We start from the raw sequence: 24,092 nt of genomic DNA, 5'->3' as shown, positions 1-24,092 counted from the left end.
GGCCAATTGACAGCGCCAGTGCGTATGGGTCTGTAAGACATATCCCATTAAACAACGTTAATTTCGATGCATAACATTGCTTATCACTAGGCGATAAGCTGTGGTAGTAAGCCGAGAACTGCATTTTAAAACTAAAATATAACTGTGTGTTGCAGATGGGCATAGAGCAGTCCTGACAGCGGGGCTTTTTCACTGTCTGTGAATGCTGGGCTTACGGTTTTCTGCCTACACGTTGCGCGCGCAGCTCAATGTTGACAAGCTGTATAAGGGGTCTATTAGGTACAAGGCTTATCTTATCTTTTGGTTCCAGTTTTTGTAAAGCAAATTATTCCCATGAAGTAAAGTAAAGGTAAAGTACGGTAAAGGTAAAGTCACAACGATTGTCACACACCTGAGTGTGCGAAATTTGTTCTCCGCATTTGACCCATCCCCTGGGGGAGCGGTGAGCAGCAGCAGCGCCGCGCTCGGGAATCATTAGGTGATCTAACCCCCCAATTCCAACCCTTTGATGCTGAGTGCCAAGCAGGGAGGCAATGGGTCCCATTTTTATAATCTTTGGCATGACTCGGCCGGGGATCGAACTCACAACCTCCCAGTCTCAGGGCGGACACTCAAACCACAAGGCCACTGAGCTGCCACTGAGTAGCCTAATTAGCGTCCGTTCTGAAAGACGACACCCGCATATCAAAGAGCTGCAGTCTGGAGACTTCCGGTGGAGCCATGCCTGAGGCGGTCGCATAGTTAAGTGCTCTGTCTCAATCGGTATCAAATTCACCCCCAAACTTGAAAAATTCAATAAATAAACTACTTCGAGTAAGAAATGAGTGGAAGGGGAAGGAAAAGAAAAGAAAAGAAACCCAACAACAAGGTAACTGAAGCTTTTACGTCGAAAAATAGCGAAATGGCCACTTCTGAGAATGGCGTGGGCGTGCTAGCCGAAAACCAGGGAGAAGGCCCTCTCAGCACCGGAGGTGAGCTGCTCAACGAAATGCTGTCTATCTCCAAAGAACTCAGAGAATTCAAGAAAGATATGTACTCGGCCTTCTCCGAACTTAAGGGGGAAATAAAGAAAGACCTGAAGGAGGAGATAACAACGCTGAAAGTCGAACTCTATCAGAAGCTAACGGAGGTCGGGGAAATACTCAACACCCAGGGCCAGGCTATTTCCGCGGTGGAGGAGCGGATTGCGGTGGTGGAAGAGAGCGGGTCAGTAACCAAAGAAGCTATGCTATCGCTGCTCAAAGAACAACGCAGGCTACGGGAAAAGGTGACGGACCTGGAAAGTAGGTCGAGACGAAATAATATCCGGATATACGGGATACGGGAAGAGGCCGAGGGTGACTCGGTGATTACTTTCGTGGAGAACTTGCTGACTACGGAGCTCACACTACCCGAAGGTATGTCTCTTCGAATCCAACGCGCACACCGAGCGCTGGCGAGAAAGCCAGGACCCGATGTCAATCCTAGATCCATCGTTGTAAACTTCCTGCAGTTTGAAGTTAAGGAATCAATCCTGAAGCTGGCTTGGAAGAAGAAAATCCAAATCAACAATAAACAGATTTTCTTTGACCACGATTACGCCTACGAAGTGATGGAGAAGCGCCGTGCCTACGGGGGAATCAAAAAAGCTCTCAAGGAAAGAGGGATCCGATTCCAAACACCGTTCACGAGGATCCGAATCCACTGGAGCACCGGGCCGAAGACCTACGAGGACGCGCAGGATGCCACACGTGAGATGAATGAGAGGGGATTCCACCTGGACGCTCCGAGAGGGGACACGAGCTCTTCCATGGAGGATCGTATACAGAAGGCGTTTCCATGGCAACGGAGGGAGGAGAGGATCAGAGGGAGCCGAATGGAGACGAGAGTGAAGGAAAAGTTACAGCCGTTCAGGAGGGCAGAGTCGCAGGAGTAAAAGGAGAATGGGAAGAACACAAAAGAACTGTACGTAAATGAGGGAAGTAAATTAGAGGACATTTCCTATTCTATTTTATTTTACATTTTATTTTAATTAAAGGAAGATCTGCTCTAGTTACCTACTGACTATAAATAAGTATAATAATTTAGGAAACTATTATTTTGGATTACCGATTGACCAGACAAGCATGTTTCATCTATGTTGGACTTATCTAGAGGTCATGGAATGTACAAGCATTCCTCCACTAGGGGGGGCCCCTACCAATTGGGGGGGTTTTTCCCTCCACCCACCAACAGGGACTATAGAGGGACCATAGTCCCCCTGCTCTGGGAAGTTTCTGTTATTTCTTATTGTTTTTTGTTACTCGAAGGGGAGATCGGGTTTTGTTTTTCATATACTGTATGATTCCTACAAGGAGGAAGGACATTCTCATACATAGCAACGCACCCAATTCCAAAATGATGAATGTACGCACCACATGGTTTATGTGATTTCGCTAAATGTAAATGGGCTTCGTAACCCAGTTAAACAAAAAAGAACCTTGGCAAAACTGAAGAGAGAGAACATTGACATCGCCCTGATTCAGGAGACACACATGTCAGGGGTAGAATATGAAAAGCTCAGAAGACAAGGATTTAAGTATGTGTTCCACGCTTCAAATGGGAATAGGCACACAAGAGGGGTAGCAATATTGATTTCGGGTAGAAAATGTATGAACATATAACAACTACGGTATAAAGGACAAAGAAGGAAGATTCATATTGATAAAGGGTAAAATTGAGGGTAATTTGTTTACTTTCTATAATGTGTATGTTCCACCTGGCTCAGAGTCAGATTTCTATGTACAAATATTGGATAAGATTGCGGCAGAAGCACAGGGAACTCTTTTGTGTGGAGGTGACTTCAATATTACTCTGAATCCTCACATTGATTCATCAGGACTGAGATCAGGCCAATCCAAAAAAACTACAAGGAAAATAAACTCAATAATATCTGAGCTGGGGCTGATCGACGTTTGGAGGCAACGTAACGCATCAGTTAAGGATTATACCTTTTTTTCATCTCCTCACTCAACATATTCGAGAATCGATTATTTCCTAATGTTTGGGTCAGATAGCAGTAAGGTGCAAGATTGCCATATTGGAACGATGGATCTCTCGGATCACTGCCCAGTGTATTTGTCCCTATCAGCAGCTTCTGAGAGGAAGTTTACATACTGGAGATTTAACTCCAATATATTGAATGAACAGAATATTGAAAGGTTTACGAAGGAGATATCAGACTACATAGAATTTAATGACAATGGAGAGGTGAGTCCGCCAGTGCTTTGGGACGCCTGTAAGGCGGTAATGAGGGGAAAGGTGATTGCAGTAACATCATTTCTTAAGAAGGCGAGAGCCGAAAAACTTAACACCCTGCAGGGGGAATTGAAAGTATTGGAATTTGAGCATAAGACAACAATTGACCCTAAGATTAAAATAGAGATAAAAAATAAAAAAAATAAAATTGAAGAAATATGTACACAGGAAATTCAAAAAAAGATGTTATACACTAAACAGAAATACTATGAAGGTGGTAGCAAATATTCAAAATTGTTGGCCTACAAACTTAGAAAACAACAGGCAGATAACATGATATACAAGATAAAGGATCCAAGAACTAATGTTCTTCATTATCAGATGAGGGAAATTAAAAACTGTTTTAAAGAATATTATGAGAAGCTATATACACAACCCCAGGTTGATAATGATCAGAAAATGGAGTCTATGCTCGAATCTCTAAATTTGCCAACCCTTACAGAAGCCCAAAATGTGTCACTGATCCAACAGATATCACAAGAAGAAATATATTCAGCTATAGCTAGATTGAAGGCAGGCAGGTCCCCTGGCACTGACGGATTCACTACAGAGTGGTACAAGGGCCTGAAGGGGGCCCTGACACCTATTCTGTTGAAAACATTTAATTGGGTCTTGAAAGAAGGGGAAACTCCGGATTCATGGAAGGAGGCAATTATCTCGGTTATACCTAAAGGAGGGAAAGACAAATCGGAATGTGCGAATTATAGGCCAATTAGTGTACTGAACCTTGATTATAAACTGTTTACGTCAATTATTGCCAAGAGGCTGGAAAAAATTCTACCAGAAATAATCAACTTAGATCAAACTGGGTTTATTCTGTCACGTCAGACTCACGATAGTATCAGGAGGTCCCTGCAGATTATTAGGCATATAGATCAAAATAAAATACAAGCTATGCTTATAAGTTTAGACGCTGAAAAAGCTTTTGACTCGGTTAGGTGGAAATTCTTATTTAAAGTTATGGAAAGGTTTGGTTTTGATCAGGTCATTATTAAGACATTAGAAGCCTTGTATGACAAGCCATCAGCCAGATTAAAGATCAATGGTGAGCTAACTGACTCTTTTTTGCTTGAGAGGTCTACGAGACAGGGCTGTCCGGTCAGTCCTTTGTTATTCGCAATTTTTGTCGAACCATTGGCACAATGGATTAGACAGAATAACTCGATTAGGGGAATGGAAATGGCTGCCGGGGAACAAAAGCTAGCATTATTTGCAGACGATATTCTCGTGTACCTCTCAAGCCCAACAGACTCTCTCCCGGCCTTGATGGCGGTGCTTAAAGAATATGGGTCATACTCAGGCTATAAAGTCAATGAACGAAAAACTCAGATTCTGAATATAAATTATAATCCTCCTCATAGTCTTCGATCCAAATACCAAATGTGCTGGGATAAGTCATCAATTAAATATCTGGGGATTAACCTGCCCACAGATTTGTCCAAATTGGAAGAAATTAATTATGGCCCACTTAGAAAGGAAATTTTGACAGACATAAGTAGGTGGAATTTAATCCCGTATTTAAATATAGGCTCAAGGATTGACTCAGTTAAAATGAATATCCTCCCAAGATTCTTATATTTTTTTCAATCGATTCCCATTGAAAAAACTGAACAATACTTTATTGAGTTAGACAAAATTATATCACGATTTATTTGGGCAGGGAAGAAGCCGAGGATTAGATATAAAACAATGCAACTAGCAAAAGAGAATGGGGGTTTAGGCCTTCCATGCATGAGGGACTATTATAGAGCGGCCCAGATCCGGCCACTAGTGGGCTGGTGTACTCCAAGTTATAACTCCCGGTGGAAAGAGATTGAAGGCTCAAAGAGTGAGAGAATTCCAGTTAATACGTTGATAGGGGACCCTTCATCGACTGATTTCCTGTCGGATCCCAATAATCCTTTGGTAATTAGCTCTCTTAAAACATGGAAGGAAATAATTAGAAAACATCATTTGAAAGATAGGGCGACAATATTCAAGTGGTTTGCATACGATTCGAATTTTATTCCCAGTAGATATGACTCAACGTTTAGAAATTGGGCTCCTAGTGGCCTTACAGCACATTGTACTCTCTTGAACCAAGGTAGAGTGTATAGCTTCCAGGACCTCAAAGTAAAATTTAATTTGCAGGATCAGGATCATTTTAGGTATATACAAATCAGGAACTTTATAGATAAGACATTCCCGAAAAATGATCGAGCAATGGGAATGGAAATCCTTGGTATCTTCCAGAATGCATACGATGATGGTAGTTACAGGAAGATGGTATCTAGGTTGTATCAGGCTCTTCAAAGTCTAAAAGGTGACCATACTATGAATATTAAGGAAAGATGGGAAGCAGAGGGAAACTCCACGATATCTCCAGAAGATTGGATCAGAATATGTGGTCAACAATGGAAAATGACGAGTTCACCATCCTGGAGGGAATTTAGTTGGAAAAATGTGATTAGATACTTCTGTACTCCAGCGCAAAAATCTAAATTCTCTCACCAATCTGAATGTTGGAGGTCATGTGGAAATGCAATGGCAAACCATTTCCATATCTTTTGGAGTTGTCCCTCTGTGGTTCCATTTTGGAAGAAAGTACTTGAGGTCCTGGAGGCGGTTTTTAGGATGGAAATTATTTTTGATTTTAAAACACTGTACTTGGGAGATATAGAAGAGTTGCATTGTGTGAAACGAGATGAATATATGTTGAGAGTGATGTTAGTGGCTAGCAAAAAGGCTGTGACTAGAAAATGGCTAAAGCAAGAGGTACCAACTGTGAATGAATGGATAGATCTAATCCACTCGATATATGTAATGGAGAGAGTAACATTTAGACTAAGAGCTCAAGTTGATTCCTTTGAAAACAAATGGTCGAAGTGGCTTGCCTATGTATCGGATATAAGACCTGACTTTGTATAGCTGAGAAGAAACAAGGTGGTGTGTGTAAATGGGTACCGTAAATGCTTATAATTGAGAATTGTATGTGGGTGCGAATGAATTAATGATTATGTGAATGTAGATGAGTACAAGATTGAATGGTTAAAGATCCTCCCCTGTCTTTTTGTTCGTTTAGTTTATTTATGTTTTGTGCTGTTGTCTGTAAAGTATTGTTTTGTTTTGTCATTGAGAAAAATAACAATAAAAAGTAAATGACAAAAAAAGAGCTGCAGTCTGCATGAGGTTCGTCGGGGGAATAGTATAGGCTATAAATGCACATGACATGACCACTATAACGTTAGTAGTTTTTGTAAGGGAATGCACAACTGGCCAGCTAGACAGATTGCAGTTCTGGAGCTGGTTTCCAGAGGGAATAACCTCAGACCAACTCGCCACAGACAGCTATAGTCCTCTGAAGCTTATCATTATATCCGTTAACTAATGTCAACATCATTTGAGCATGAAGCCTAACCTACAGTACTTACTAGGCACGGAGCATTCCTCCTGGCGTCCCTGCAGTCATGATTGTATAGGCTACTTTTTTTTTTACTTTCACTTATGCCTTTCTTGCTGCATGAGGTGGTTTTCCCTGTATTTTCTTAAATGAATGAGCTGACCATTCGCACCGTTCCGGCTTGCCGCTCCTACGCTTTCAGGTGGAGGTGGGTTGCAGGGTAACCCGGCGCTGTGACTAGGTCCACTGGCGGAATGAAAGGCGTACAACAATTACCCACCAACCCGCTTTCACAACTTTCACATCAGAGGCGCGGATCCCATTTTCCGGCTTTCAAGGCCGGTGTGAAATAGGGCTGTGAATCTTCACTGGCCTCACGATTCGATTACGATTCAGAGGGCTACGATTCGATTCGAGTACGATTATCGATGCATCTTAAATCGATGCATCACTTTTTTCCGCAATACATGATTTATTTTTTCTCACTTTCTTTTTTCTCACTGTGTGGCTACTTTTAAAATAAAAGTGCATTTGGAATTGCATTGTATTATGATCCATAATTAAAATAAACAACTGCATGTACCGGTACTTCCATTATATTTTATTTGATTATTAAAAAATAAATAAAAATAAAAATGATTAATAATCGATTTTTGACATTTGTGAATCGATGCAGAATCGTGCACGTCCGCATCGCGATGCATCTTATAATCGATTATTTTTTACAGGTATTTTGACGTTGACTAAAGAAATACTGCCGCCTAGTGGCCGCTTTTAGATAGGATTCCAAATTAGTGCTTAAATCAAACACATCAATAGCAAATGCTACATAAAACAAATACAACAGGGGGAGGGGTTGGTGGGAGTATTAGGCTATTCCACACATGCGCTCCGTTTACAAACTTGTGTACAATAAAGATTTAAAGTGGGGGGAAATGCCTTTGCCCTGTCAAACCGCTGGAATACAGACATCTGAGAGGGAGGCGCACCACACTTTGGAAATCACTGCTCTAGAGTAAAACATTTATTCATTCCCGCTTATTAGACACTATTTCTGATGGTAAAATTAGCGTAAAAAGCAGAATTCAGAAAAATTCAAAGGGAAAAAAACTGAATTTGGGATTTGTTGCTTTTTCCCCCCGTTTTCGTACTGTACCGAACCCTGACCCCAAAACCGAGGTACGTACCGTACCGTGACTTTTGTGTACGTGACACCCCTAATATATATATATATATATAAACATACATACATATGCATACACACACCTACAGTATATATACACACATATATATATTAGGGATGCACCGATCGATCGGCACGTGACCAGAATTGGCCGATTTCCACGTGATCGGCCTCGATCAGTGATCTGCGCCGGTCACTCTAAATAGCCGATTCTGTGAGCCAATTTTCACGTGACGTGCACGCACCCGAAAGCAGCGAGAGAGACGGATGAGTTGCAGCCAAAACAAAAGCAGCCAGTACACACATGCCACAGCATGTCTTCGTCGGTGCGGACATTTTTCACCTTCAGTGAAGACGATACAAAGCTTGCAGTTTGTCACACATGCAAGTCGAAAATAAGCCGGGGAGGGCCAGGGTAGGTTGGAGTCCACTCCAGTCTGAGCGGTTCGCTTCACCTCACCGCAGTCACCGGCCCCTCTTTCCCCAACCAGCTGCAGTCCACATCACCGCTGCCTGCTGCTATCTGTCAGTCACGTTGTAACGTGGATACAGGAGAGGAGCATTTGTTTCATATTGCGAATAGAACGACGATAGTGCTGCACGATTTGGGGAAAAGGTGCGATTAGCGATTAGGGTGGACAATATTGCGATTGCGATTGTGATTGCGATATAATAAACAAGAGTTTTTTTTTTACCTTTATTTATACAGGGGGAGTCTCACTGAGAGCAATGCTCTCTTTTTCAGGAGTGCCCTGTTCACATTCACACACACATTCATACCTGGAAGCTGACCAGTACAACCACAGTCTGATCTGCTGGCCACTGATCAGCTCCACTGGAGCAGTTGGGGTTAAGGCCTTGCTCAAGGGCACCTCAGTGGTGGTAATGAGGGAGGGGCAAGCGCTGCCTTTTCACTTTCCCCACCCAGATTTATCCTGCCGGTCCCGGGGATTGAAGCTCGCTTCTCTAACCGTTGGGCCACCACTGCCACTAGGTATCTAGGGATGTGCCGGCATGAGTTTTTGACGGTATGATAACCTTGGACAAAAATACCACGGTTTCACATATCACAGACTAAAATACATGAAATATGTTACAATTTAAAATATATTAAAACTAAAAAAATAAAACAATTTGAAATTAAATTATCTTTACAAAAAAATAAAACATTTTGAGACATTTGCCTGTCCCAAACATGTAAAAAAGAAACACCAGTCAAATAGAAACTGCACTGTGTTACAGCACATAGAAGATGGCTCAGCAAAGTTGCAAAGTTAGTTACATGTCTGTCCAGCAATACTAATGAATGATACACCCCGTTTATTTATTTTGTAGCGACAGATGGCCTTAAACGCCACACTCACGTGACGCTTCTTGAGAGAGAGAGGTGAGAACGTGCATCTGCAGACTTTTAACGAGGGGACCATGAAGGCGTCATGTGACAGGCTAGTTAGCTAGCCTGGAGGTGATGCTGCCAGTGCTGGCAGCTGCGACAGTGTTTTGCTATCAACCTTGTTAATCTCGTTATATTCTTCATCACAGCGGGTCATCCCCACTGTGTACTTAATCGCGCACTAGTTCTGCATAAGCACCTGCAGCTCTCTCCTTATTTTACTGACGTTCTCACTGATCACACGGCTGTTTACATGCGTTTCTGAACGAACGGCTAGCTAGTTATTAGCATAGCTTGCTGTTAGCGATCATGGATGTTCTCTCTCGCCCTCTCTGTAGATAATATGTACCTTGCTGCACATAACATTACTTATTTGCGGGAGTGCATGGGAGAAGTCTCCCGCTAGTATTGATGCCCAGTGTGATGGCTGAGAAACTTGTGTTTGCTGCGTCGCGTGTAACGTTAGTTTAAAGGAGGCTCTCACACACAGTGTGTGTGTGTGACACACACTCAAAAAGACGTGAAAAAAATAAAATAATCGCACACTTTTGCGGTTATGCAATCGCACGTGCTGACATCGCGATTGCGATTGCGATTCGATTAATCGTGCAGCACTAAACGACGAACATAATAATAAAACGCATCGGACCAGTGTGCAAGGTTTTCTGTGCGAGATGATTTTTTTTTCGAATGGCGGATTAAAAAAAACGGACTCTGTGAGTCAACTCAAACTCATTTCCTCATCTACTCAATAAACAGCCAAATCCACAACTGTAGAGTGGGCATGGCTTCGAAGGTCTGGGCTCCAGACCTATAGGCTATAAACTCCTTGTCCATGGATAACATTTTGACGTTTATTTATTTTATTTTATTCGTTTATTTGGCAGGGTCATACAAAAAAAACATTACACCATAGGGGAAGATATGCTTTGTAACAGATTTAGCCAGAGGCTACTTTCCATCTGGAGCCCCTGTTCTGTTGCTGTGGGATATATGGCTTGTTTTATATTCATTGTAGGCTATTTACACAAAAAAGAAAAGCTCTTTCCAGTAACCTGGAACACTTTTATTTTGAGATGTTTTTGAGTGAGATCATCCTACCTCATGCAAATGATAAGAAATGTGACATGAATGTTAATTTTCTATTAAAGCAAAGTTGAAAAAAAAAATCAAAAAAGGGTTAAAATCGGAATCTGCCAAAATCGGTATCGGCAAGTCAGACTATTCAAAAATCGGAAATCGGAATCGCCCAAGAAAATGGCAATCGGTGCATCTCTAATATATATACATATATTTATTTATTCCCCCCCCCCCCATACCATCCTGCATGTATCATTATTCATGAACACAGCTATACAGTTTAGTTTCCATCCCCTGCTCTATTGTTTTATGGTTTCCATGTTGCCGATATGTGTGTTGAGCTCGGCTTGGTCAGTCGGTGTATGTGAGTCAGAGGACAGCTGGGCCCTCACCAGTCCTGCTGGGTTTGTTTTGAGATGAGGAGATGGCCTGTCTGTCATTGATCTGTCTGTCCGAGAGTGTTCCCTCGTCACCGGTTTCACCTAAAAATACCACTTCATCCAGGGTCCGACCGGGGCTCGCCTGCCCGGCAAAGAGGAGCTGCCTGCTGCCATCCCACAACGCCACTCCCTCATATCACATTCTCTTTCTTCCTGTCTGAAATAGCAGCCGGGTCGGCCCGACGTCCAGGAAGAGCAGGGTGTAAAAGTAGGTGCTTTTAGCAAGCGTGAGAACACACCACCCACTCTACTGTATAAGGGGCTCCCTCTCCTCATGTCAAGGAATATGTACACACACAGTCACACACTCTGAAGTCTGAACCTCAGAGGCAGACTGACAGCTACATACACTCTCAACCTCAGAGGCAGACTGACAGCTACATACTCTCTCAACCTCAGAGGCAGACTGACAGCTACATACACTCTCAACCTCAGAGGCAGACTGACAGCTACATACTCTCTCAACCTCAGAGGCAGACTGACAGCTACATACTCTCTCAACCTCAGAGGCAGACTGACAGCTACATACGGCACTCTCTCAGCCTCAGAGGCAGACTGACAGCTACATACTCTCTCAGCCTCAGAGGCAGACTGACAGCTACATACTCTCTCAACCTCAGAGGCAGACTGACAGCTACATACTCTCTCAACCTCAGAGGCAGACTGACAGCTACATACTCTCTCAACCTCAGAGGCAGACTGACAGCTACATACTCTCTCAACCTCAGAGGCAGACTGACAGCTACATACGGTACTCTCTCAGCCTCAGAGGCAGACTGACAGCTACATACTCTCTCAGCCTCAGAGGCAGACTGACAGCTACATACTCTCTCAGCCTCAGAGGCAGACTGACAGCTACATACTCTCTCAGCCTCAGAGGCAGACTGACAGCTACATACTCTCTCAGCCTCAGAGGCAGACTGACAGCTACATACTCTCTCAGCCTCAGAGGCAGACTGACAGCTACATACTCTCTCAGCCTCAGAGGCAGACTGACAGCTACATACTCTCTCAACCTCAGAGGCAGACTGACAGCTACATACACTCTCAACCTCAGAGGCAGACTGACAGCTACATACTCTCTCAGCCTCAGAGGCAGACTGACAGCTACATACTCTCTCAGCCTCAGAGGCAGACTGACAGCTACATACTCTCTCAACCTCAGAGGCAGACTGACAGCTACATACTCTCTCAACCTCAGAGGCAGACTGACAGCTACATACTCTCTCAACCTCAGAGGCAGACTGACAGCTACATACTCTCTCAACCTCAGAGGCAGACTGACAGCTACATACTCTCTCAACCTCAGAGGCAGACTGACAGCTACATACCCCAGAAGAGATTTAGGTCCGGTCAGAGCCGCCGTCTGGGCCGGGGCAGAGGGAGACATGAGGAGATGGGCTGCACATTCACAATGGTCTTAAGTAGTTTCTGTTAAGAGTTACGTAATGGCCAACTTTGAGTGTACAGTGTCTGACAGTACTCTACTCTGGGCCTGTGCCAACAGATGCCTCATCCATGATGTCACACATACAACAAGCCTTTATGAATGACGGTCTCTCAGAAGAGTCAACGTCTGATTTGTGAGTGTGTGTGTATTTGTACGAGTAGCACTGGGGAATCAGTCACGCTCACGCATCCTTATGTCACCCCCTCCCCCCAATCCACAGTTCACACCATCTCCAGAAGTGGCACAGATTTGAGTCAGGAGACCAGCGTCTGCCAAAGATTCAGCCACAGTCACACATGATAACCGTAGTATCAGTGGTGTAGCATGATACTAGCATAGCAACAGTCTCAACCTTCTCACCGTGACGTTACCAATATTTGCAGCTACAGTTACACACGCCTCAGTAAATGGACTGTGGTGGTTGTGGTATGATGTTTGGGTGCCTGCAGGTCAGGACGACCATGTTCTCAGATACAGGATAAAGTCTCTAGTAAGTGACATGATAGGAGTGTGAGAATGTCATGCAGTGAGTTTGTTAAAGATAGCTCTATCTGTCGGGGCAGCCGGCGACTGGCCTCTTCATACCATAAGCATCTAATAGTGGAGACAGTTATCCTAAAGATTAAGGGTCTAAAAAATACACCAACTGCATAAAGCCTGGATTATGCTTGACGCTTTGGCCGGCCGCACGGAAATGAGAGACACGGAATCCGACGAGGAAACGTGTGGAGCTTGTATACTCTGTGTGGGTTTCTGCAGGCGGAATTGAGCGCGAGTCTTGAAAACTCCACTTTGTCAGCCCGTCCGCATCCGCGTAGTTACAAATTTTGGCGTGGGCACGGCCGCTCGAAAACCGTCCGCACGGAGCCTTGCGGAGGGGCGTGTCTGCTGATTTGACGTCACTTTTCCGCGCGGACACTCGCGTTCCTCGCTGATGCGGAAAGCATAATGAGACCTTAACTCATTCAGGGCCAAAGACGTCTTTGACGTGTTATCAGGAATAGCCCAGAGGGCCAATGACGTGTTTGACGTGTTTTTGTTTTTATTACTGCAGGGCGTAGTTCAAACACTTCCCCAGCCCCTGACATAGTATCAGGTCCCTAGCATCTAAGACAACACGTGAACAAACACATACCGCAGCTGTTGTTTTGAAATTGAGCAAGAGGAAAAGCAGAAAACGGGTAACGCTTCCTTGTGCAGACAGGAGAAACGCCATTGAAACGCTCAGCGCGCTGCACGAGCTGGAGTCGCCTTCCTCTGTGCCAGCCGGGAGAAAGTAATCAAGAGATGTGTTTGATCATCGGAGGAATGAGGAAATGATCGATCAGTTTGCGAGGGCGGTGAGGACGTGTTGAATAGCCGAGGGGAAAACGGGAACGATCAAATAGCAGGGAGGATATGACAGGGAGACATGGACGAGGACGGGTGTACCAGAACAAATCAAAATAAACACAGGAACAGCTAGGCAGCAGCGGGCAGAAGGCAGTCACAGCAGCCTTCAGTTGGTTCATGAAATCGCTGGGCTGCGTGCCCTCCAGTGTTGCTCCTGGCCAATCCCAGCGCCACAGGGCGTGGTTATTGCTTATCCTATGTGGGGTTAGAAATCACGCAACGATGGGGGATCGTGTGTGTGTGTGTGTGTGTCTGTCTGTCTGTCTGTCTGTCTGTCTGTCTGTCGGTGTGTCTGTCTGTCTGTCTGTGTGTCTGTCTGCACACTCACTCACACTGCTGTATTGTTGAATGTAAAAAAAAAAGCACTTCATGTGTATATATATATATATATATATATATTTTTTTTTTTTTTTTTTTTTTTTCATTTGTGTCATAACGAATAGTATTTACATGTCTGATGTCAATACAGTTCAAAATAAAAGAATTGAGAGCGAGTTCTGCTTGAGAATGTGTATTTTACAGAAATTGACTTTTCTCCTGTTTGTCATCTCAGAGAGACTTTTTGGGTGAAAACAGGGTGTATATAAATGGATATACCGGTAAGTAGAGTACAGAACATGCTAAAAGCTCACTTTTTTTTTCCTGGTGAACCCAGAGACGTACATCTTCATTTTGAGGTATTGCAAATCACTCTGGTGCTAATAGATAATTTACTGTGGGTCTTGAAAGATGACCAACAATTATGAAAATCTTTGGCCTGTGCTAAATATTGGCAGTCCTAAACTGGCCATGAATGAGTTAAGACACCATTAAAAGACCTTGGATTGTCAAAGCAGCTCAGCTCAAAGCAAGATAACGTTAAATCATCAAATAACCTAATTTCACTATTGTGGTGACCCACATCGAGACACTAGGAGAGACATTCACCAAAGGAGGCTTGTGCCTTTAAGAGCGGGGGGTTAATGTTACCGTACTTCCGGTTCCGGGTTAGGTTTGTTATGTGTGGTTGCTAACCGCGGTGGATGTAAACACTTTATGTGGAGAGAAGTAAACTACCTCGACCAACCTACGTCTACTGTCTCACTGTTTCCTAACTCCCACACTATCAACATTAGAACAATCAAGATAAAAAGGGAGATTCTTGGATATTTAGGAGCAAAAATTTAATACACTAGGCTAGGCTCGCCCGCTACGCAGCCTCGCCCGCCCTGCAGCGCGCCCAGCTGGCCCTGCAGCTCACATACGCACCTGGCTGCTCCTTGATGGCATACTTCAGGGCTGCTGGATCACGTGTCCTGGAGCTTCACTGATGATGTCACAGTGGGATGGGATTTATGACATCACTGATGATGTCACAGTGGGATTTATGACATCACTGACGATGTCACAGTTGGATTTATGACATCACTGATGATGTCACCGTGGGATTTATGACATCACTTGGATTTATGACATCACAGTGAAACAGAAACAGACAGAACCCCAACTACCATTTATATACTGATGATGATGATGATGATGATGCTGAAAAAGTTCAATCAAATAAATTAATATTTGATTGAAGATGTACATTGTTGGAACTTTTTCAGTACACATGTACAATACCTCTGTATTACATTTTTGCTCCTAGATATCTAAGAAGCTCCCCTTTTCTCTTGATTGTTCTACTTTGGCTTGCTGAGCTTTTTTGTGCCACTTTGTTGTTTTCTACTATCAACGTTAGATGCAGCTGAACTCAAACCTTTTGGAGGTATATCAATTTCACTACAGGTTCTCTGTTTATGGACTTGTGGGATTAAGACAATTTACATCCCAGTGTATCATAGATCCCAGAGGAACCTCTAAAGCCAGACAGGAGGCTGGAGATCAAACATGACATCATTCACCTTGGCAGTGGTCCACAACTGAGTCACCCCACTTTGACAAAAACTACCGTTAACCATAAATTCAGACTACTCAGAGAAAATATAGCAAAGACAAACAGCTCCGCTCGGTCTCCCCCCTGCCCTCCGCCTTCCTTCCTCTCTGTGAACTGGCGTGCTTGTCTTTTATTTCTGCAGAGTTCTGGCAGACGACCTGAGAGAGTGAGTTTCACTGCAAACCAATTCCCCTCGCTGCTGCATGGAGCCAGAAGAAAAGAGAAAAGTCTCGGAGGAGCGTTTCAGCCAACTTGTTGCTCTGTGGAAAATCTAAGTGTGCCACTTAGAGCGGCACAGCTAAAACAGTGCACCCACTGCACAGCTAACTGTCCGCCTGGTCCAACCAACTCCAACAGTCAAATCGTCCTCCTCCTTCTGACCTCAGCCTTACAGATACTGTTTGTGGAACGGTAGTCTAGTCTCTATCTGCCATTCCCAAAGTGGCATCCAGGGACTTCCAGGGGTCTTTGGGGGGGTTCCCAGCAAAATAATAGCGAAGTTGAACTTCCATTTATTTCATTCACTATGACAATTTGGGGGGTGGTAGTGTTTTCCACTGTCCATTGACACCTAGTCCATGTGTTGAAAACAAGTAGAATAGATTACTGCAATTCACTTTTCTCTTCACTTTCTAAAATAAACCATCAATCGCCTTCAACTTCTTTAACCATACTTTTTAAACGTCCCTCCATGATGTTGGTTATCTTGTTTCTGTAACTGCCTTTCTTTTCCATGATGTCCCTTAACTATTTCTAACCATGTTTGCAAAGCACTTACACGGTCATATGAAATGTGCTAATATGTACGTATGCAATTTGATTCCAGTTGATTTTGTAGACAGTTGCGCAATTCTATGCAAAATCCCAACCAACAACAAATCTCTTTGGGGCTCCTTGGGATAAAAACGTATGGATTTTCAAGTTAAAAATACACCTACACTGAATTGCATACAGGCATTATGGATAATAATGACGCACATAGTCACTAGTCAAAAATAGCATTCACAGAGATCAGAGGAAGCATCAGGTAGGGATCATGATGGCTTTTGTCTGCATGTAGCAGCAAAACAGCCGAGACTCGGACTGCCTTTGTCCCCTGTGCTTCATTCAAAACAGATGTGGCCAAGCGTCCATCCATCCAGCATGTGCTGCTGCAGCTGCTGCATCTCAACTCATCTGTGCTGGTATTCATTGCCATAGGTTGATATGATTACATTAAAAACACATTCAAATTATGTCATGCAAAAAGCCCCTCACTCACAACAAGCAGCTTGGCTCTAAACCGTGGAGATGGGATTGGGAAGAAGGGGGGCGGCCAGAGCATGCCTTGGGTGGGGTGGAGGGGTGCTGGCCTGCCTGCTGGAGGGGAAATATAGGTGGGGGTAGGGTCCCTCGACTAGCAGCCCTAAATAGACTGCAGAAACCACAACACAAAAGTGTTTAATCCATAAGCATTTAGAACAAAGGGGACTTTGCCTCGGCACCATCACCGACGATGACTCCCAGGATCGAGAAAGGGCAGCGGCATGCCCGTTGGAAAACACCCCGCTCAACGTGCTGCTCACGGGGAGAAAGCACCACCGCAAGAAAATAAGCTGGGAGAAATGTATAAGGTGCATTGCCATACACACCAATCACATGAAATCGGCTGGGGGGAAATACCAAAGTAGCATCATCAAACAACGGTGATATGATTTGGCTCAATTAAACTGCTGGAAACAAAGTGACAGGACAAAAGCATTGCAGGTTCACTCAGATTGGATACAAGCCTCCGATTCGCAACAGCGTGCATGGCAACAAAGTAACTCCCAAAGAAGCCAATGGCCTCTCAGTGACCAAACAAACGATGGGCAAACCCCGACACAAAATGACCCATACTAACCTCAAAAACCGAGAATTATGCCTCTCCTCGCTCCGTGTCGACCCGGCCGAGCTAATTCAGACGGAACTTTTCCCACCTATTTCAGCGTTGGCTACTCCCTCCCTCCCCCGGAGAGTCTCTCTGCAGAGCTCCAGGCAGACCGTCTGTGTTGTTCAATCCCCCGCCTCGTCTGCAATCTGTCAAGCTGAAGCTAGACAAAAAATACACGACAGTTCCGGTCTGAACTTTCAAAGTGAAACTCGAGCGTTGCAGTTCTCGTTTTCTTTATTATATAGGTGTTAAAACAAAAATAGTAATACCAAAGATAAAGTAAATATACACAAGGATTGTGCGTAAGTGTGGGTGTAAAATTGTTTTCAAATGTTTTCCCTTTTTTGATGACCATTCCTGTGCCAGTTGTAGGTTACTTTGTAAATTCATTCACCATCACCAATGATGTGTGGTAATGTGGGGGGCATAATATTGCTGTCACTCGATTAATTGTGGTGATGTCATCAGTGAGTGATGTCATCAGTAATCACTATGCAGAAAAATTCTGCAAACGAATCCGTGATCATAAATCTATAATAGGGTGGAATCCGACCGACACGAACACAATCAACATCCCCATCCTATCACATCATAGACATTGTGACATCATCAGGGATGTCATAGACATTGTGACATCATCACAATGGGGACTATTGGACTATGTTCTTATTCTTATGCTGATTGTAAATGGCTTTAGCTCAGTTCTGATTCATGAAAAGTTTTCAAATTTGGCACACACGTAAGCTGGTCTTCGTGGAAAAAAATACGCGCACGGGGGGCTCTACAGTAATATTTTAAGTTTTTAGGCTTTTTTAGGCCACATAGACATTGTGACATGATCAGTGATTTCATAAATCTATAATGTGGATTTCGTCCCACACAAACACAATCAACATCCATCATCCTATCACATCATAGACATTGTGACATTGTGTGAATACTGTAACGAATCGGATATTCGTCCAAGGAACCGGAGACTTGAAGTTGGTACAAGGCTTTTATTCTTTGGCTACACATCAGCTCCCAGCGGTAGCTTCTCTGCTAGCTCTACACACAACCACTCTAGCTAGCTCCCTCGCATTGCTAGACTGACTTCCGCCACCGGCCGCTGGTCCCATACACACCCTTCCCCCCAGGAACACACCCACACATATCAGTTCCTAGCTAAACACGGAAACCCCACAATACACGTAATTACCTGGATCGCTACATTACCTCCTCCCTTCTTAGCCAGCGCCCACGCTGGCACCCACAACCCACACATGTACCCTGTACCAAAACACACCAACCCCATAACATTTTTCCCCCCGTCACCACATCAAATTCTAATTCCCACAAACCTCACAACATTTAAATTCCCCACAATTAGTCCCTTCTTTTTTCCAACACCCCCGTCATAATGTCCAGTTTGCATTAGGCCCTCCATAATGTCTAGCTAGCATTAGGCACTCCTTAATGACTGGTTTTCCATTATTTCCTTTTTTCTTTCCCCCTTCATTTCTACCACCACCGTTTCCATCCCCCCTCTGTGCCCCACAGCCCTCACACTCCCTGCAGTATCTCCGCACATCCTCCTTCTGTTTGCCCCAGTAGCCAAATGCACAAACAAGGCGGAGTGTCTCTTCGGGCCCACGATCACCGTATGGGCTCTCGTGCATCATCTTCAGTGCCATTTCTCGCAGGCAACCAGGTACAACCCACTGGGTCCCGCTTTTCCCGTGCCCCTTTCTCTCTAAAACCCCATCTTCATCCAGGTGCAGGTCCGAAAACATGCTCCACAGTCCCTTCGTGGCACCGGAACACAGGTGAATCTCCTCCACAGGGGGCCGGCGTCCGGCCGCCACCCACGCATACACCGGACCGATATCCGCATCCTCCATCTGTAGGCGTCTCCTCTCACGCCTGTTGGCCTCCCGGATGTCCCTGTCGTCCTCCGTCAGGTCCACAGCTTGCACTCGCTCGTCCTCCCGTCCCGCTCCCCCAGGGGGGCGGCGTGTTGAGGCCAGCAGGGCGAACACCACCGGCGTCGATCTCCACCTCGGCTTTCTGCGCAGCAACCGTGGGGTGTGTGTAGCGGCTTGGTTGGGCCGGCTCCTCCGGCGTTGACCCCTCTCGCTCACCCGGGGACACCAGCGTCGCTCCCCCGACTGTAACAGCTCTGCAGATGATGTCGCCCTCTACCGGCTGGTATACAGAGCAGTTAGGCTTCTCCGGCGTTAGCAACACCCGTCCATCTGGACACGCAGTCCACACTCTCCTGACCTGAATGACCGGCTCTGCGCTGCTCCGCTGCCTGTTGCTCCGGCTGCTCCCCCGGCTGTGTGTCTCCTCCAGCGTTCACACTCTCAGTGCAGTCTCTGGCTAAGTGCTCAGGCGAACGGCACGTCCAACAAAGTCTCACCCGTCCGCCGCCTGCACGTCTCTCCTCTCCCGCTGTTCTCCAGTCCCCGACAGCTTCTTGACACTCTCTGGCTATGTGCCCCAATGCACCGCATGCCCAGCAGGCTCCCTGCTGTCCCCAGTACCTTTGCTCCACATACCCGGTCCGTCCCCCGGGACCGCTGCAACACCACCTCGCCACGTGGCCCGGTTCTCCGCAGGTCCAACAGTCTATTTTGTGGCTCCTCCGGCCGTTCTCCACACTGCGCTCCCTCTGTGGTCAACTCGTCCACACGCTGCCCAACTTCCCGCAGCGCCCGCATCATTTCCACTGCCCAGGCAGGAATCGCCTCCGCCAGCCATATGACCTCTCACAACAAACCGGCTTCCATGCCCGCCAGCACCGAGCTGATCCCCGTCGTCAGCTCCTCTTTTCTCCCGTTCACCCACGGCCATTCTCCGCCGCGCACCATCACACGTGGCGCCCCTAGCAGCTAGCACACGCAGCTAGCCTGCTACCGCTAGGTCTTGAGCCCAAAAGCCGCACCACACACAGTCTCTTTTGCCGTTCCTTCTCTCACCCTCTCCCTTCTCGGGCGTCGCAGAGGGTTATCGATCCCACTCCTAGACACCAGTGTAACGAATCGGATATTCGTCCAAGGAACCGGAGACTTGAAGTTGGTACAAGGCTTTTATTCTTTGGCTACACATCAGCTCCCAGCGGTAGCTTCTCTGCTAGCTCTACACACAACCATTGCTAGACTGACTTCCACCACCGGCCGCTGGTCCCATACACACCCTTCCCCCCAGGAACACACCCACACATATCAGTTCCTAGCTAAACACGGAAACCCCACAATACACGTAATTACCTGGATCGCTACAATACCTATCGAGGCTGCTTGCAGCTTTAATAATGGTGAGGGTAATGATTATTATTATTAATAATAATAATATTAGATCAAGTTTAGGTGAGGTTTTAGGCAGACTGCCTATAATATGTTTACCTATTTTGAACTGTTTACTCCAGTGTGTGCAAATCTCAGTCCACTGTCTCATCAAATGGGGGTCCGTGGCTCCGATGTGGACTAAATCAGGGTCCTTGATATGAAAAGGGTTGAGAATCACTGATGTAGACAGTCGTAGACAGTCATACAAAAATAATTTAAAAAACTTATATGGGAATTCCTAGGCAAATCATATTAAATGTGTTTCCATGGACTAGCTATTGTGTCTATTTGGGGGGTCTGAAAATATTGCATCTGAAAGTATAATTAATCTGTCATTCCTGTCTGGCATTATTCTCCTGAGCCCCCTCGGAATGTAAACACACCAAATCCCCTCCAAACATACATTTTCTTCTCATTATTAAGCTCATCATTAGATTGAGCTTTCATTTTGCCACTCTTTTAGCTGTAAACATGATCAAATGTTTGGGGATAAACGCGTAAAGATGATTTTCTCTTCCCTCATAGCTCAGCTCTATCTGCTCCTAACAGCAGGGAGCTTCACTGTGCAAGCTCATGAATGATTTAGCATGCAATAGATTCAGTCAATAGTGGCACAGGATTTGGAGTAGGCGATGAAATGGCAAGTTTACATTTCAGAATTATGTATGAACTCCCAGACAGTATTTTAATCAGTTCTCATTGTGTAATATTATTTAAATTATTATTTAAAAGCACACCCTGCTGTCAGGAGGGAAGTGAGAGGCAGTCAACAGATGGCATGAGAAATAACAGGGTTCCCACATCCACTTGGACTTTTTAATTACTTTCAAGGTCTTGTTTGGTGAAATTCAAGACTCAACACGGACATTTATAGGGATAAGAAATTTCCTCATGATCTTGATTATAATTATTGTGAAATTGTTCAGAGACATAGAGCTGAGGCGTATTGGTGAATTTGGGGGCTATATTTTAATTTTGTACGTGTTGTACAACGTCGCTTACGACGTTAATTGTACTGTATTGTAATTAATGTACGTATTGTAAGTCGCTTTGGATAAAAGCGTCTGCCAAATGACGTAATGTAATTTAAAAAATCCAACTTTAAGACCACAGACCCATTTGATGAGATTTTGTCTTAATTGGAGCCAAATCTGAGAAAATTCTTATTGTTAGATCTGATTTTGTCCCTCATACGCTGCCTCTCTGTATTGTGGAGTGATAACAGTGAAACCATGGTCAAAACAGTCATTCTCAAATTGTGTTAACATCTTGTAAATTAAACTAGAAGGGGCTAAATTTCCTAAAGAAAATGTAATTGTGCTTGCTGCCCTCGCGATGCCCCGCCCCTGCCCTCGACCCCACCCTTCGATCCAGTATAAATACAGCCCCAATCGACATGTGTAGAATAATGGTGAAATTTAACAATACCCCTTCAAGGACCTCTGAGCCTGGTGGTGCCCGGACCCCATGTTGAGAACCATGTTAGACAATGCTATAGACTCAAAACCATACAAAATAAAGCATCACAGCAAGGTTTCTCTCTGAGACTTTATTGGTATCATCTCGAGGGTAAGAACTTGAGGACCAAGGCTACAGAAAGTACTTGTGGAAATACACTGCAATGCAAACCCTCCGTACAGTTACATGTGCTGCTGCAGCCTGCACAAACCACCCAGGCACTCAGACAATTGTTTCAGTGATTTCATTTCACAAACTTAAGTTAGACACAAAAATTACTCCAGTGATACGTTCGTGATCGGAAAGCACATTCAATATTTGAGAGGTTGTCAGTGACAGACTTGTTCCGGAGATACATACAGTACATTTAAAAATGCTTTAGGTTAACGTCAAAGTTCAGTGAAATGAAAAAGAAAATGGATCAATTTTGTCAACATGTTTTCATTTTAGTAAATTTGAGTTGTTTTAAAAGCAGGTCTCTACTCTGGACTCTGGCTTTTTAGTTAATCTTCACAATAAAGTGTCAATATTGCACTCACGCAGTGTTAGTTAGGAGCACTAAGGCTACCATCTAAAACAGTGCAACAATCATCCAGTTTCTTATGTTAAATAGAAACACGTCCATCTCAATAAGGGTAAATAAAAATAGTGAAGAAAGGAAATGAACAGCTCATAAAGGAACTTACAGCTGTGAAATAACAACCACACAGGCACAGAAAGGCAAGGTGTGCAAATTGTGCAACTTTGTTAAACATGATTTTCAATCACAGTGAGCAGGTTATTAAATATATCAGATGATCCCAGTCAGAGGCAGCAGAGTCTCACAGACACCCCTGTACATTTTCATGGTTCAACTGGGACACACAGTGAAGGCATGACCACCCAATTGGGCACGACAAGCGTTGCATTCCAACTGTGCAACTTGCATAATATACTGTACAGATATACTGGTTAGCTTACGATGCAGCTCAGCAGTGATTATTTCTATAATACAGTAAGTACAATGACAGCCTCTTTTGGATGTGATATAAAGCAGCGCCATTTGCCAGTGTTTCAGCAATTAAAAAAAAAATACATTTGCAACTTGCTTCACATTTTTACCAACGTTTATCAACCTGTGCATGCTCGAAAAGCTGTACTACAACCAAAGAAATCCTCTGAAAGATATATTAAATACAAAGATAAGGGAAACAAGGACATGCTCTTAACTGTACAGTAAGGCAGGGAATTTCCATAAGGATCTGTTCTCCTGTTAGTGCCATTATCTCGCTTTTGTTTTTCTGACACCCAGGTGGGTACTTTCACCGTGGCACAGTGAAGTGCAGACTAACATCTTAGGAAGTAATTGACAACTGTGCATGTTAAACAAATGTGATACTTGATGTGTTAACTTTAGTCGGTTGCCAAGGCAGCAATGTTTTCTTGTAGCTTGGAAAACCTAAAGCTTGAAAGAGGAACTGCACAACCCAGGCCTTAGATATATAAATATGTTTGACTATATACACACACTTCCATATTAGATGAATGGTTACCGGTGACATTTCATTGTCGAGGAATGCGAACTTCTCTGGGTGATCTTTGCTTCTTGTGTCAGTGAATATGTTCCATCTTCAGCAGCTGTGGGGGAAGACAGATGAGACATAGAGTGAAACTAAATATCTTCAGCAGCTGTGGGGGAAGACAGCTGAGACATAGAGTGAAACTAAATATCTTCAGCAGCTGTGGGGGAAGACAGCTGAGACATAGAGTGAAACTAAATATCTTCAGCAGCTGTGGGGGAAGACAGCTGAGACATAGAGTGAAACTAAATATCTTCAGCAGCTGTGGGGGAAGACAGATGAGACATAGAGTGAAACTAAACATCTTCAGCAGCTGTGGGGGA

At 44.4% G+C, this 24,092-nt stretch overlaps 1 protein-coding gene across 3 annotated transcripts in view; it reads right to left on the bottom strand.

The window, feature by feature from the left end:
• The window catches only part of LOC310789783 (rho GTPase-activating protein 12-like), a 118,761-nt gene extending 101,233 nt beyond the window's left edge, over positions 1-17,528 (bottom strand). For all 3 annotated transcript variants that reach the window (XM_083651463.1, XM_083651464.1, XM_083651465.1), the window contains exon 1: positions 17,394-17,528. The gene's annotated coding sequence lies outside the window, so the exon portion shown is untranslated. The remainder of the gene's footprint in view (positions 1-17,393) is intronic.
• Between the last annotated feature and the right edge of the window lie 6,564 nt (positions 17,529-24,092).

This window comes from Poromitra crassiceps (assembly GCF_964638095.1).
Source record: "Poromitra crassiceps genome assembly, chromosome: 2".
Classification (NCBI taxonomy): domain Eukaryota; kingdom Metazoa; phylum Chordata; class Actinopteri; order Beryciformes; family Melamphaidae; genus Poromitra; species Poromitra crassiceps.
Note: the sequence above shows the minus strand (reverse complement) of the source record. Positions and strands in the feature narration are given on the sequence as shown.